The sequence below is a fragment of the Leiobunum rupestre genome, chromosome 7 (genome assembly GCF_980474605.1).
Source record: "Leiobunum rupestre chromosome 7, qqLeiRupe1.1.hap1, whole genome shotgun sequence".
Taxonomy (NCBI): domain Eukaryota; kingdom Metazoa; phylum Arthropoda; class Arachnida; order Opiliones; family Sclerosomatidae; genus Leiobunum; species Leiobunum rupestre.
This window is the reverse complement of record NC_143390.1, coordinates 47,687,697-47,703,660: the sequence shown is the minus strand read 5'-3', so window position 1 is coordinate 47,703,660 and position 15,964 is coordinate 47,687,697.

Genomic DNA, 15,964 nt, shown 5'->3' with positions numbered 1-15,964 from the left:
GGCATGAACGACTTGGACACCAAGATAAGAGTCACGTAGTGGCAACGTTGAAAAGACGAAGCAACGAAACCAGGAGAACGAAATAATTCCGACCTGAGGACCATCACCGACACCATCTATGAAGGGCAAGCGCTATTACTCTATCTTTAAGGATGAATATTCTGGTATACGAGTCTCATATTTCTTGACGAAGAAATCGACAGTCGTCGAACATTTTAAAGATTTCCTGGCCTTTGTGCAGAAACTATCAGTACATAGTTCGAGAACTGGTCACTGGTAACGGCACAGAGTACATCAATGAGAAGAAACCAGTCGAAGAAGGCTTATAAGAGACTTCTTGTCGGGTACGAAAGCGATGCCGACGGATATAGTCTACGTTTCCGGACGGCCCGCACCGGGTGCCACCCGTATGGGGCCGTTTTGGGGTGACACCCGACCGTGAAAAAAATTTAATTTATAAAAAACATTTTTTTCACATTTTGACTAGAAAGTAGCACACCATGATATCCGCACCGGGTGTCACCTATGCTAGCTACGCCACTGGTTCCGGAGCTTGATGATGTCAGATTTAATTCAGAACGGTGCATCATTGACTCGTATTCGCCTACCTCTAATGACCTGTCGAGTCAGGGCGAGCTGGTTTTCAACTCTGAAGACATCATTAACTATGGTGAGAAGTTATCCGATCCCATCAATGATGACTGCGCCGAAGGTTCCAGCGAAGGCGAGGAGACATACGACGCTACTGATCCCGATCGCCAAGAATCAAAAGGCGTGGAATTCAGACCGTCCATTTACCTCTAGAAGAACAAGAAGGTGGGGCGGCGGAGTGGTTAGCACTTGCGCCTCGCAGCAAGAGGAGCCGGGTTCGATCCCAGCTTTGGGCACTGAAAACTCGGAACAACTTCTTCCGCGTTGAGTTTTCAAGTTATCTCCCCAATGATTGAAGGGGTTTTCCCAAGAGCTCTTCGGTTTCCCCTTTCATAAAAACTTGTTGAGGTTATGGTTAACGGTAATAGTTAATGTAGCATGAAGGGCTTGCCACCACCCTCCTACGCATTGTAACTCGGCCACCTGAATTAATGGCTTTAAAAGTCGCTTGATGACTTAGGTCTAAGGTGGTGCCTTGGGAATTAGCCTAGCTGATTATTATATAAGCTGCCAGACCAGTTCTAAGAGATCGTTCAAAGATAAAGAAAGTCTTCCTGATCTGTGATGCATTGCCACGAACAGCCGAAGAAGCTCGTACAAGTATCGATTCCGCTAAGTGCCCGAAGGCGATGAATTATCGTTCATGAACGAAGTGATCGAATCTCATCAAGGGCGTAAAGTCATTGGGAACAGATTAGTGGTTCGCATTAAGAGGAATGAAAGATGGAACCAGTGTCAAACTTAAAGCGAGACTCGTAGAAAGAGGTCGATTACGATGAAACCTTTGTTGCAGACGTTCAGAATCATTCTCAGCGTTGTTGCCCAGAAACGACTCTATCTTAAGCAATTCGGCGTAAGGAGTGCATTTCTACATGGAAAACTACCAGAAGAAATCTAAAGGAAACACCAGATAGTTTGGACGATAACAGCGGAAGAGTATGGTAATTCCGGTAATGCTAATATGGTCTAAAGCAATCGCCACGCGGTTGGAACGAGCGAATTGACAAAGTTCTAAAACACTTAGGTTTCAAACCCGCGGATCAAGATTATTGCCTATATATTTACTCAAAAGGAGAAGTATCCCTAGTCCTCGTACTCTTCATCGACGATGGTCTTATCGCTGGAAATACTGCTAAAGTTGTCGATGATTTTCTCCTTCGATTCATCAAAGATTTTGAGACAGTAACTTCAGCATACCTTGGCATCAGAATTGATTTCACAAAAGATGGCTCAATATTCCTGCATTTGAGCGCCTATATTGAAAACGTTCTGGAAAGATTCAATATGGTTAAACTGTAAACCTGTTGAGACGCCAGCCATTGCCCCAGACACGAGTGAAGAAGGTCGAGTAAAGTTAGAGTCAGCGACGATATACACTTCAGACATAGGAAGTCTTCGCTACGTAGCCCTGGGCACACGACCGGACATCGAGTTCACCGTCAATCGAGCATCACAATCTATGGAAAAACCAACTGTATCTGATTGGAACGCCGTCAAACGTATTCTCCGGTACCATGTGTCTCTTTTTCAATGCTGATCATACTACAACGACAATTCCCTAGTGCTAGGAAGATTACGGTGGTTGCGAAAAGACTCGACGTTCAACTTCCGGGATAGTCTGTCTGTTGGGATCAACACCAGTTGCGTGGGCCAGCCGAAAGCAGCAGTCTGTCACTTTGTCTACTATGGAAGCCGAGCTGGTCATCGCCACGGAAACAGTGAAGGCGTTGTTTGGATTGAGAGCATCAAACCTGATATGGAAGTCAATCGAGACAACAAATTACCAATAATTCGGATTGACAACGACGGTGTTATAATAGTGAGAGCGCATGGTGATAAATTGTTCTAAATTGGTATACAGCTCTGAAAATTAATATACACGTGCCTTGAACTATACTCTCGACTACCTAAATTTTATTTTTCAAAAAAACCGACTGGAAAAACTTTTATAAGCAAAAAACGCCATTATTGCCGAGGACGCGCGCATCTTAGTTTAATTGTGTTTTTAAAATATAATGTTCTAAGTTGCACCGCATCTCCGCAACTTTAGGAATAAAAAAGGGTAAATCGCGTGTAGCTCGCGTGGTAAAGGTGGTAAAGTTATGAATTGTTTTATGGTAATACGTGTCACAGTGCTACGTAAAACCTGATATGGAACCACATCGAGGTATTTTTTTACTTGACGTTTTTTACCATTTTTCCCCTTAGGGGAAAAATGGTAAATCGCGTGTATCTCGGGTGATAATGGTGGAAAAATTATGAATTTTTTTATGGTGATACGTGTCATAGTACTACTTAAAACCTGATATGCCATTTTTCCCTATGGAGAAAAACGAAAAATCGTTAAAAACGTAAAGTAAAAAAAATATCTTGATGAGGTTCCATATCAGGTTTTAAGTAGTACTGTGACACGTATCACCATAAAAAATTTCATAACTTTACCACCTTTACCACGCGAGCTACACGCGATTTACCCTTTTTTATTCCTAAAGCTGCGGAGATACGGTGCAACTTAGAAAATTTATTTTAAAAACACCATTAAACTAAGATGAGCGCGCCCTCGACAACAAGAGCGTTTTTTGTTTATAAAAGTTTTTCCAGTCGGTTTTTTTGAAAAATAAAATTTAGGTAGTCGAGAGTATAGTTCAAGGCACGTGTATATCAATTTTAAGAGCTGTATACCAATTTCGAACAATTCCGGTATATTTTGTAACCATGCGCCCTCACTATAAATCTCATCCGAAATTCAGAGTTCGACCGCCGTACAAATCGTTTTAGTATCCGACTATCCGACCGTACTACGTCCAAGAGTTGGTGCATCAAGGAGTACTGGATGTGATGTTTGTTCCAAGCGAAGATTAGTTGGCCGATATTCTAACTAAACTGTTATCAACCGAGGTCTTCGTACGTCTTCGCCAGAGATTCAATCTACATCCGCAAGAAAAAGTCTTCATCCAGGGCGAGTGTGGAAGATAAACAACGATATAGACTTTTTATGTTACAAGTAGGTTCTCTAGTAGAAATATATTCGGCCGAACTAACGACGTAAGTCTCATTCGCAGATCTGAGTTCGGGGTTTGATATACCATTTAACAATTTTAACTCTTGTAATTAATTTAAATGTAAAGTAATAAATTATCTTTAATTTTCATTGTCTTACTGACTTGGGTCATTGCTGGTTAAACAATATTCAACACTATTATCTGTGAATTATATTGCCAGGTTACATAGGCAACTTATTCAGAGCTGTATCTTCGACGCTTAAACTTTGCATGTGACTTGATTATTTGTTATTACACCCATAGCTCAAGATGTCTTTTAGCCCCCCCCCCTTGGTTTTTTTCTGTATCCGCCACTGCATATGGCGTGGAACGAAGTTTGGGTTAAAAATTAGCTGATTTAAAAAAGGTGAAAGTTTCTAGTTTCGAAATCACTGTCTTGCGCGTAGTCAATAGCGTTTACCCACTTATTTCCGGAACTCCGAAAATATAAGCAATATAGTTACCATGGTAACCAACTACAGCAACTTAAACGGAGGCCGATTGTTCGGAAGTCATGTGGTGGAAGTGATTAATCGCTTCGTTACAAAACAGTGAATAGAATAACAAGACGTACGACGGTCAGGTCAGAATACACACAATCCTCCTAATGTGTTAAGTTTGTTTGAGCTATTCACAGCAACCTGCAGCGCCGTTATCACAACCAAAATATATCCACGGTCACACATATATACAAATTTACACTTATTTGTTACTTCTAGTCATACTTTGAAATCATCGAAGATACCTTCGAATCTTCGATCAGTGTAACTCTTATTTTTTACTTCTGATAACACTTATTTGTTACTACTAGTCAGCCGTTGAGTGTCACACTTATTTCTTCTGGTTATACGACAAAGACTAGTTCGATTAGTTTCATACTTATTTGTTACTTCTTATCACACTTATTTGTTACTTCGGATCACACTTATTTGTTACTTCTGATCACACTTATTGAGTGTCACACTTATTACTTCTGGTCATACGCCGAAGACTAGGTAGATCAGTGTCATACTTAATTGTACTTCTGGTCATACGTTGAAAGCGCGGCCCACTCTGAACGGCCTTGAAAAACGCCAGAGGGAAATGGGCGCGTAGACCTCTATAAACACGCGGATTTACAATGTTGGAAATTGCGGGGGTCCGTATACGCTGCCCAAAAAACCTTACTTAGAATTAAATTTAAGGAACGTTTTTACAATTCTAGGTTATATGTAAACCACAGCTATTCAAAAATATAACTTTCATGATAATCGGACTTAAATATATGTAGATTTTTAGGCGGAAATATAAAACCACGAAAACTGGGGTCCCGTAAATTACCCTGAAAACTATACTTAAATTTAATATTTACTGATATGACCGAAGTTGTAGGTCCGCTGAATCCTAACCTATCCAATAATATTTTTTTTAACGTTATCGGACTTAATTTTAAACAAAATATCTACCACATAAAGGAAATCACCGAAAATAGTAAATTGGGCAAATTCCCAACTTCTTGGGCTCCGATTTGAAAACTTTATGAAAGGCTATCAATGGTAATATATGTACTTTTGAACGAGATATCATTGACTCTTCTAGTTATAACCGTTGAAGAGGTATGCGTGACACGGCGGCATCGGCGGCAACGGCTACACTGTACGTGAGACTAATACACACAAATCCTTAGGATTGTGTGTAAAAACATCTTAAATTACTTTTTAGACAAACCGAAATTTTGAGTTACCTAGTTTTGGAATATGGTAGCGAACACGTTCATTTAAATTGATTTCCAAACAAACCGAATTTCTCAAGTTACCTGGTTTTGGAAATAAGGTAGCGACACGCGAACGATTTTTTTAGTTAGATGGCGCCTGTATCAATTGGTACGAAATTCAAATATCATAGTAGCGTGTAGGCGGGGCGGTTGGGTCCCGCGAATAGACGCTTCAATAAAACATCTCCAAAGAAATTTCCAAGAAATAATATTTCCGAGAATCAGGACCTGAAAGTTACTGTTTATATAGTGCTTGCTGATAACACTCTTTTGTGAGCGTATTCCCCCCCCCCTTTACAATCTCCCATGTGGCGGCCCCCACGGCCGTACTACCTATGCCTCCACTATTGAAATTTTTTCCCCTAACGGGTCCCCTCCACATGTAGTTAAGCTATGGATTCCCTCCGTAAAAGAATAATAATAATAATAATAATAATAATAATAATAATAATAATAATAATAATAATAATAATAATAATAATAATAATCAGCTAGGCTAATACCCAAGGCACCACCTTAGGCCTAAGTCATCATGCGACTTTTGAAGCCCTTAATTCAGGTTACAGTATTACGGTATACAAAAATTGTTGCCTTATAACCAGATGGCTTTTTTGACATATTAAGGCTTTCAGGGTGACTAGGGAAAGGCTTTGAAAGTTTTACAGGAAAAATAGGAATTTTTGAGGCGAATTATTGGAAAATATAGGAAATAAAATAGGTGAATTATAGGTAAATATTGGCAAATAACTAGGCCTTTCCATAAAATATTTCTGCGTGCTTTCACTGTTTTTATCTACGTCACCCCAGTGGTCACCTACCACCAATTTCCTTCCCCCTCTTACCGTAACCAAGGCTATAGAAAAGCCTTGCCGTAACGAACGTTTTATGGAAAGGTCTATAGGCGAATTATAGGACACTAAATTGGAAAATATAGGAAAAATAATACGGTAATTATTGCATATCGGTATAGTTTGACTCAAATCACAAAGAATATTGATAATTTTTTGTACACTGCCTTCTTGCATTATTCGATCACTTAGCGGATTTACGAAGCCCGCACATTTGAAGATTTTGTTCGAAAGTGGCAGTGTTTTCTTGGTTTTCACTAGATGTTCTATTATGCGTACAAAAAAGTTCTTTTAATTTCAAAAGAACGATAAATAATAGAAAAATACAGCTTAATAGGTGAAAATAAAGGAATTTGTAGGAAGGCATTAAAAATATAGGAAATATAGGAAGTCTGGCCACCCTGGGAGGCTATTCTCTAATTTATCTCGATCTCACTCTCGATGTCGACTCGAAGTCGATCTCGAAGGCGATCACTTCGATCGAGAAGTCATTTCTCGATAAACGCTATTCTATACTTCATCGAAATCGACTTCGAGGTGATACATCTCGACTCTCGACAAGCGAGTAGACCACGTGGGTTCTACATATTTCCGGTTGTAATCGCGCATAGGCTCTCTATTTTCCGACCAATAAGAATACACCATCACAAAAACAGCTGATTACAAACGCACATGTTTTATAGTTTAGAGAAAGGATATTTATTTTCATTGTAATACTGCAGTATACTTAAAGTCCAAAGGATTTATTGTTTAGTAAAAAGTTTTGGTGTAAAGAATTGGTTGTGTTTTTTTAGTGAAATTTCTTTTATTAGCCTAGAATTATCTTCTATAAAGAAATAAATTGATCGCTGAACTAATTTTTTCAATGTCGGAGAGACAAAGTCGTGTTTCAGTTTCCCAGCAAGAGGCAATAGTGGAATTTTTGTCTCATCATGAACAATTCAAGCCGAGCTATAGCAAGCGCCATTGCTTTTTTCCCTAAAAAAGACGGTTTGGGTAGTGGTAGCTTTTTGGCAACACGGGAGAAGGGGGGGGGGGGGAGGTGGTTAAAAAGAACTACTAGCTCTATGATTGGTTGAAACCTCTGTCGAAAGCGATCTCGTAAGCTTCGGACACGTCGAGATCGACTTCGAGAAGTCCATCGAATTCGAGTAGCATTTTTCGACAAATATTTTATAGAATAGCGTTTTTCGACATCTCGTGAGTTGGTTGGTTTTTTTTTTGGGTATTTTTTAAAGCATTAAATAAACGTCAGCTCCTTGTTTGAGTTGGCTTAAGCAAAAAAAAAAATAAATAAAATAAAAAAAATAAAAAAATAAAAATATGAAATATAATATATAGTATTATATTATAAATCTGAAATATAATATATAGTATTATATTATAAATATGAAATATAATATATAGTATTATATTATAAATATGAAATATAATATATAGTATTATATTATAAATATGAAATATAATATATAGTATTATATTATAAATATGAAATATAATATATAGTATTATATTATAAATATGAAATATATTATATTGTATTATATTATAAATATGAAATATATTATATTGTATTATATTATAAATATGAAATATAATATATTGTATTATATTATAAATATGAAATATAATATATTGCATTATATTATATTATAAATATGAAATATAATATATTGCATTATATTATAAATATGGAATATAATATATTGTATTATATTATAAATATGAAATATAATATATAGTATTATTTTATAAATATGAAATATATTATATTGTATTATATTATAAATATGGAATATATTATATTGTATTATATTATAAATATGGAATATAATATATTGTATTATAAATATGAAATATAATATATAGTATTATATTATAAATATGAAATATAATATATAGTATTATATTATAAATATGAAATATAATATATAGTATTATATTATAAATATGAAATATAATATATAGTATTATATTATAAATATGAAATATAATATATAGTATTATATTATAAATATGAAATATAATATATAGTATTATAATATAAATATGAAATATAATATATAGTATTATATTATAAATATGAAATATAATATATAGTATTATATTATAAATATGAAATATAATATATAGTATTATATTATAAATATGAAATATAATATATAGTATTATATTATAAATATGAAATATAATATATAGTATTATATTATAAATATGAAATATAATATATAGTATTATATTATAAATATGAAATATAATATATAGTATTATATTATAAATATGAAATATAATATATAGTATTATATTATAAATATGAAATATAATATATAATACGTTGAACCTCCGTCGAGGTAAGACGTGTGTTTTTTTCGCTCCGTTTTTACGCGCGTTTGTTTACGCCGTATAAGGCTTAGTAGAGTTGCTTTTTCGCTTTTTCCTCAGCGACTATGTCGTTGAGGCCAAATGATCCCTCGAAGGTTTTCCCTTCAAGTAACGACCCCCCGGACAAATCAAGACCAGTAAGACCAATACCACCAGTTGTGACACGGGAGCATGCCGTGGTTTTCAATTCGGTTCCAGAGATTTCAGCAATACAATACGCAATAGCTATCAACAATCAAATTGGTAAGTCAAATACCATATATTGTGGCCGTATTTCCAAAGGTAGAGTGTTAGCCTACCTCAGAACCATCCCCATGGCTGAAGACCTTGCAATGTCAGGGTTCGAAATTAACAACCAGCAAGTAAACGTTGAAAGACTTACTAGATCGTCTGAAAAAATTATTATCTCAAATGTGATGCCCGAAATCCCTGACGAATATATAAATCAGTTTATTTCAAAATTTGGTAAAATTACGTCAGAAGTTTCAAGAATATATGTAAATCCTACCACCGAAGAACAAACATCATTAGAAAGCCCGCTATTTATTTTTAAGAGACAATTCTATATTTTGCTTGAAAAAGAACTCCCAGAGCGTATAAATCTAAAATACGAAAACCAAACCTACGTTATTTTTTTCGAAAAACCAACTAAAAAAATTGTGATTTCTGCGAAAGGAGAGGTCACACCGCCGAAAATTGCTATAAAAAACGCGCCCAAGATAAGTTCAATGAAAATCAACAAATAAAAGATAGGTCTGATGTCGATAAAGCTGTAGAAGAAAACGAAAATTCTTCGGAAGCTTTTAATAACTCCATAAGCAAACGAGTAAACTTAAATATGGCGGCAGGCGCCTCCACATCCACACCGGAAAAAATCCCCAGCTGGGCAGATATTGCCAAATCACCGGAAAAACCTACATCAAACACAAGCGTCATGAATTTAAACATTTCTAATATTGGCTCCAATGAGCTTTTTAGCACACCATACGGTAAAATACCGAATGAAAAAAATGCTTCGTCACCCGAAAATACAGTAAATTTGAAACGAACCACCTCAAAAACTACACCAGTCAAGCCAAATTCCGAATCCAGTAAAAGACCAAGAACCTTATCAGATAGTAGCACCATAACAAATACTAACACTTATAAGCCAGCTTTATCACCAAAATCGTTTAAACTTTTTCTAGAAGATGTCCGGGGAAACAGAAAACAAAAACTGTGCGCCGCCAAATATACAACCAATTTCAGAGACCTAGCTAACCAAATAATTAAAGAACGCCTTAACACTGAAAAAGATAAAAACGAAATTATCAGATTAAAAACCGTAATCGAAAACCTGAGGAAACCCTAATTTTCTAAATTTGAACAAAATACCAAAAAAAAAAATGATGAAAGGCCTTAAAATTATAACGCACAATACAAAAGGACTAAATGACAAAACCAAATTTATCCAAGAATGTAGTATGCTACAGTCCGCCGATTGTACATTGGCTTTTTGGCAAGAAACTTTTTTATTCAAGAATCCGGTTACCGGAAATTTTTTTACCAACAATTACAACTATACTTTTAACGGATTAACTAATCATCAAGCAGGTACCGCAACGTTATACGAAAAACAATTTATACGGAACAACGATATAAAAATCGAAACCCAAATACTGATGCAAGGTTTCCTGCAATGCTGCATTTTAAACTCTCCAAATTCAGATTTTATTTATTTTATCTATAACTGCTATGTACCGCAATCAAACACCGCCGCGATAAATCTTTTTAACGAAATTTCAGAACACATCGACAACAACAACGCGACAAATATAATTTTATTGGGTGATTTTAACTGCACTGACGATTTTAATTTAGACAGAAGTAATACGGTAGAAACTAGGATATCGGTACAAAGAAAACTAAAACAAGTAATAAAGAAATATAGATTGATGGATGTATATCGCACGCTCCACCCAGATGGAAAACAAATGACCTGGAAAAGTTACTCGTATCCGAACCAAAGAGCCCGACTAGATCGATACTATGTCTCGCCAACTATTTGGCCATTGGTCCAAGACATTCAAGTAGTTTTCGGTGGATGTAAGTCCGACCATCAACCGATCATGTTAAATCTAAACTTCGAAGACGTAAGCGTCCGAAGAAATATCAGCGACACCTGGTGTTTAAACAACTCACTTCTAAATGACGTACACTATGAAAATATTTTCAAAAATTTCTGGAAAAAGCGTCTGAATGAATTTCCGATAGAAGAAGAACAATTTTTACCTTGGTGGGAAAAAACAAAGCACTTAATAAAATGTATCACTAAGGAATACACTTACAAATCCAGAGTAAACAAAAACGATGAAGCGAAACTGATAACGCAGAAACTTCTTCGTGAACCACATATATCCGAAGATGAAAAAATTAAATTATTAAAAAGATTACTAGAAATTGAAAAAATAAAAACGGAGGGGATACTTACCAGAACCAAAATTGAATCCACAGTCGCGATGAAATATCCTTCGAAAGAATTGCTAAAACAAGAAAAATATAAAACGGTGAATAAAATCACCAATATAAGAACAGAAAATGGACAAGTAACTAAAACACAGGGTGAATTGTTCACCGAGGTTGTAAAATATTACAAAACATTTTTCGCCGATGAGTCCACTGAAGACTGCCACGAATACATAAAAATTTTACCGCAATTAGATCACGAAGACACTAGTGAATGCAATAGCACTCTAATTAAGGCGGAAATAGACAACGTTATTAAAAACTTACCTACAAACAAATCACCCGGAAAAGACGGGCTCACAAACGAATTCTTCTCGCATTTCTGGCCTCTAATAGGAAACACAATTTTTAAAATTTTTCAAACTATTTTAAACCTCGAGAATATACCAAGTTCTTTTAGCATCGCCATCATCACACTTCTATTTAAAAACGGTGACCCAAAGCTGTTATCCAACTGGAGACCAATTTCACTTTTAAACGCTGATTTTAAAATTTTATCGAAATGTATCGCAAACAGAATTCGGAAAAAAATTGGGAAAATAATAGACGTCGACCAAACATCGAGCATCCCAGGAAGAAACATCTCATCAAATCTAAACGTTTTGAGAGACGTCATACACCACTATAATTTTAGTTCAAGTGAAAATCTCGCGATCATTTCCCTCGATCAGGCAAAAGCCTTTGATCGTGTCAAACATTCTTATTTATTTGAGATTTTAAAACATATTGGTTTCGGAGACATTATTGTAAATTTTATTCAAGCCGTATATACATCAGCCGAAGCTCGTATTAAAGTGAATAACACTTTATCGTCAAAAATTCAAGTTGCAAAGGGCATCCGACAAGGTGACCCACTTTCAAGTTTTTTATTTAACCCGTCCATCGAACCCTTACTCTGCCATCTCAGAAAGCAGCTAGCAAATCATTCAATAAACCTGCCTTTTCTACCAAGACCCTTAACCGTAATGTCTTTCGCTGACGATTTAAATTCATTCGTAACTACAAATATTGGTTTCCACATTTTAAACGAGGAATGTCAACTTTATAGCGCCGTCAGTAATTCCAAATTTAATCTAAACAAAAGCAACGGCCTCTGGTTAGGAAGTTGGAGGGGCAGGACAGACAGCCCAATTAACGTAACGTGGAGTAGCGAACAAATTAAAATTCTGGGTGCTACTTTCACTACCAAGGAAGATAGTTTAAAAGATCACGCCGAGACGCTCGGAAATGAAATTATCGAAGATCTGACGAACTTCTCTCGAACTTCGGAAAAATTGTCATTTAAAATACGCGCCCAATTATGCAACATTTTCCTAAGCAAATTTTATTATATTCTACCTATTGTTATCGCACCAACAACCCTATCAGAAAAGCTTTTTCGTACTTGCATCGATGTCATCTGGTCAAATGAAAAGCACTGGCTCAACCGCGAAGACATTAAACAAAGTACAATCTCAGGTGGTTTTGGCGTACAAACGTTAGCTCTCCAGTGGAAAAACTTTGCTATCACCAAATTAAAAAATTTAATAGCTGGGAAATGTCATCCGGTAGAAGGTGCTTTTGCTAATCATTATCTTCAAAATACGAACGTCTTTAAACTTGGTTACGAAGTTCTAGGAATGCCTAACATTGATTTAAATTATAACTACCTACCGAGGTACTATGCCGATATGTTTGATTTCTGGCGTACTTGTCCGGTGCGCTTGAAAAAGCCAACCAACATCATTGAAATCCTAAAGCTCCCAATACTTTACAACCCGTTTTTGGTATTGGATTTTTACCACCCGAAATGGAAGACCCCTGGATATTCGTTTTACAGTGACATCTTTAACAAAGAAGAAATGTGTTTCAAAAATCCCTTCATAAATGGGAATCTAAGACCACAAACCGAACGCGCTCTATCGAATCAGTGGAAAAAAATTGTTAAACTATGCGAAGAAACCTTTGATTTTATATACGAATCAAATAACCAAAATCAATACTCAAATTACCAATTGAACCTCCAAATAATTTTAGATAATGAATTAATCCCCCTTGAAAAAACATCAAAACATCAAATTAAAAGGTTAATTCTACCCGTATCCGAAAACCTTAAAGATAGAGTCCTTAAAATACTCGACGATAAACAAGGCGTGAATCCAAAACTAAACACTGTATGGCTTTCAACTTTCTTCCCCAAAGAAAATAATATTCTTTGGCGAATTGCAACGGCAAATATTACTACTCCGATTTTAGCAGAAAGACTTTACGATGTCAGTTCGATCTGCCCACTATGCGAAAAACATAGAGGCGACATCAAACATATATTTTTCAAATGCGAAATAACAAAAATGTTTTTAACCGATATTGAAAATTTTATAAGAGATTTTAATACCAATTTTAAATTAGAGAATAAACTTTACTGGGTTTATGCTGGAGTAAAAATTTTGAACTTTAAACTAATAACAATTCTAATTAATATAGCCAAATTGTCAATTTATTTAACGTACCACGCTAAAATGAATTTCCGAGACGGCGACCCAATGTATATGTTAAAGTCCTTTTTTAATAAGAAATTATTGTTATGTATTCTTGTCGAATTCGAGTTCTTTAACAGAAAAGAAAAGTTCGTTTTCAAACAATTTTTAGACACCAAAATATGTTCACTAGAGTGCGGCAAAGTAGTTTTAAAAAAACTGTTGTAAAAAATGTATATATTTTTTGTTTGTTGTTGGTTTTTTTTTGGTGTATTTTTTAAAGCATTAAATAAACGTCAGCTCCTTGTTTGAGTTGGCTTAAACAAAAAAAAAAAAAAAAATATATAGTATTATATTATAAATATGAAATATAATATATAGTATTATATTATAAATATGAAATATAATATATAGTATTATATTATAAATATGAAATATATTATATTGTATTATATTATAAATATGAAATATAATATATTGTATTATATTATAAATATGAAATATAATATATTGCATTATATTATATTATAAATATGAAATATAATATATTGCATTATATTATAAATATGGAATATAATATACTGTATTATATTATAAATATGAAATATAATATATAGTATTATTTTATAAATATGAAATATATTATATTGTATTATATTATAAATATGGAATATAATATATTGTATTATATTATAAATATGAAATATAATATATAGTATTATATTATAAATATGAAATATAATATATAGTATTATATTATAAATATGAAATATAATATATAGTATTATATTATAAATATGAAATATAATATATAGTATTAGAACTTTACCGATTGTCAGCACGGTTTTTTACAAGGATGCTCCGTGGAAACTAACCACGTTGCCTTCTTGAATGATGTGATGCCAACCGTTCTGAGCCAAGGACAAGTTGATGTCGTGTCACTTGACTTGTCGAAAGCATTTGACAGAGTTTCGCACCCGCTTCTTTTAAAGAAATTATCACACTACGGTCTGGCAGGTTCAGCGGCGATATGGGTGGAAGATTACCTGTCCGGGCGCAAAAACATTCTAAAATGCAACGGATGTGTGACTGACGTGTCCTATGCCACTACCTGCGGAGTACCCCAGGGCAGCTCATTGGGCCCCCTTTTTTATAATATTTACGCCAATGACCTTCCATCAGTGGTCAAGTCCTCATCAGTAAAGCAATTTGCTGATGACAACAAAATTTATAAAACCATTACCAGTATTGCGGACTGCAGAGCCCTACAATCGGACCTGGGAGGAATCCACCAATGGTGCGAAAACAATAACCTGCTAATCAACGGTTCCAAAAGCCTAGCCATATCTTTCACACGGAAATGCAATACCATCGCGACCAATTATCATGTCAACAATGAGCATGTACCGAGAACTAAAACACTTAAGGACCTTGGAACTTTTTTCGACCAGGGCCTTTATTTTCATGTACAAATTTCCTGGTCAGTCGGTCGCTCGCGTCGCCTGCTTTTTGGAGTCCTACGCCTGGCGAGGGCACTGCATTCCGCCAAAAGCTTCCGCAATCTCTACCTTAGCCTAGTGCGAACGAAATTAACATTTGACGCTCTATCTTGGGGTGGTTGTGCCAGCTACTTGATTGAGAGGATCGAAGGCGTGCAACGAAAATTTATCGAACTTGCCCATACACACTTTTTCAAGACCAAACCGTATCATTACACTTACCTCCTAGACCACTTAAACTTGGAAACGATCCAGTTATTCTTACACAAACGCGAAATTATTTTCCTTTGGAAATTGATTAAACACTCTAACGTTATTACCTTAACCCCCCACCTAAACTTCCATATACCATCTCATAGCACCCGTCAACAAATTCCGTTTAAAAAGTCAAAACCAATTTCCCCTATTTTGCGTATGCAACAGACATGCAATTCTTATGCCACTCAATTTGACATCTTTTCATGTAAATATTCATCGATTTTAAATCTTGTGTAATTTTTTCTCCTGTCAACCGCATCTATTTCAATTAATGTATCGCTGCATTTTCTAACTTTGTATTTGTAAATATTTTTCAAGTGATTCTTTCTATACCTTGTTTATGTATATAACTAATTTCAGTGTTTTGCCTTGCTGGTCCTTTATGAACTGTTGCAAAGCACTCTAAATAAAGATTTTCATTTCATTTCATTTCATATTATAAATATGAAATATAATATATAGTATTATATTATAAATATGAAATATAATATATAGTATTATATTATAAATATGAAATATAATATATAGTATTATATTATAAATATGAAATATAATATATATTATTATATTA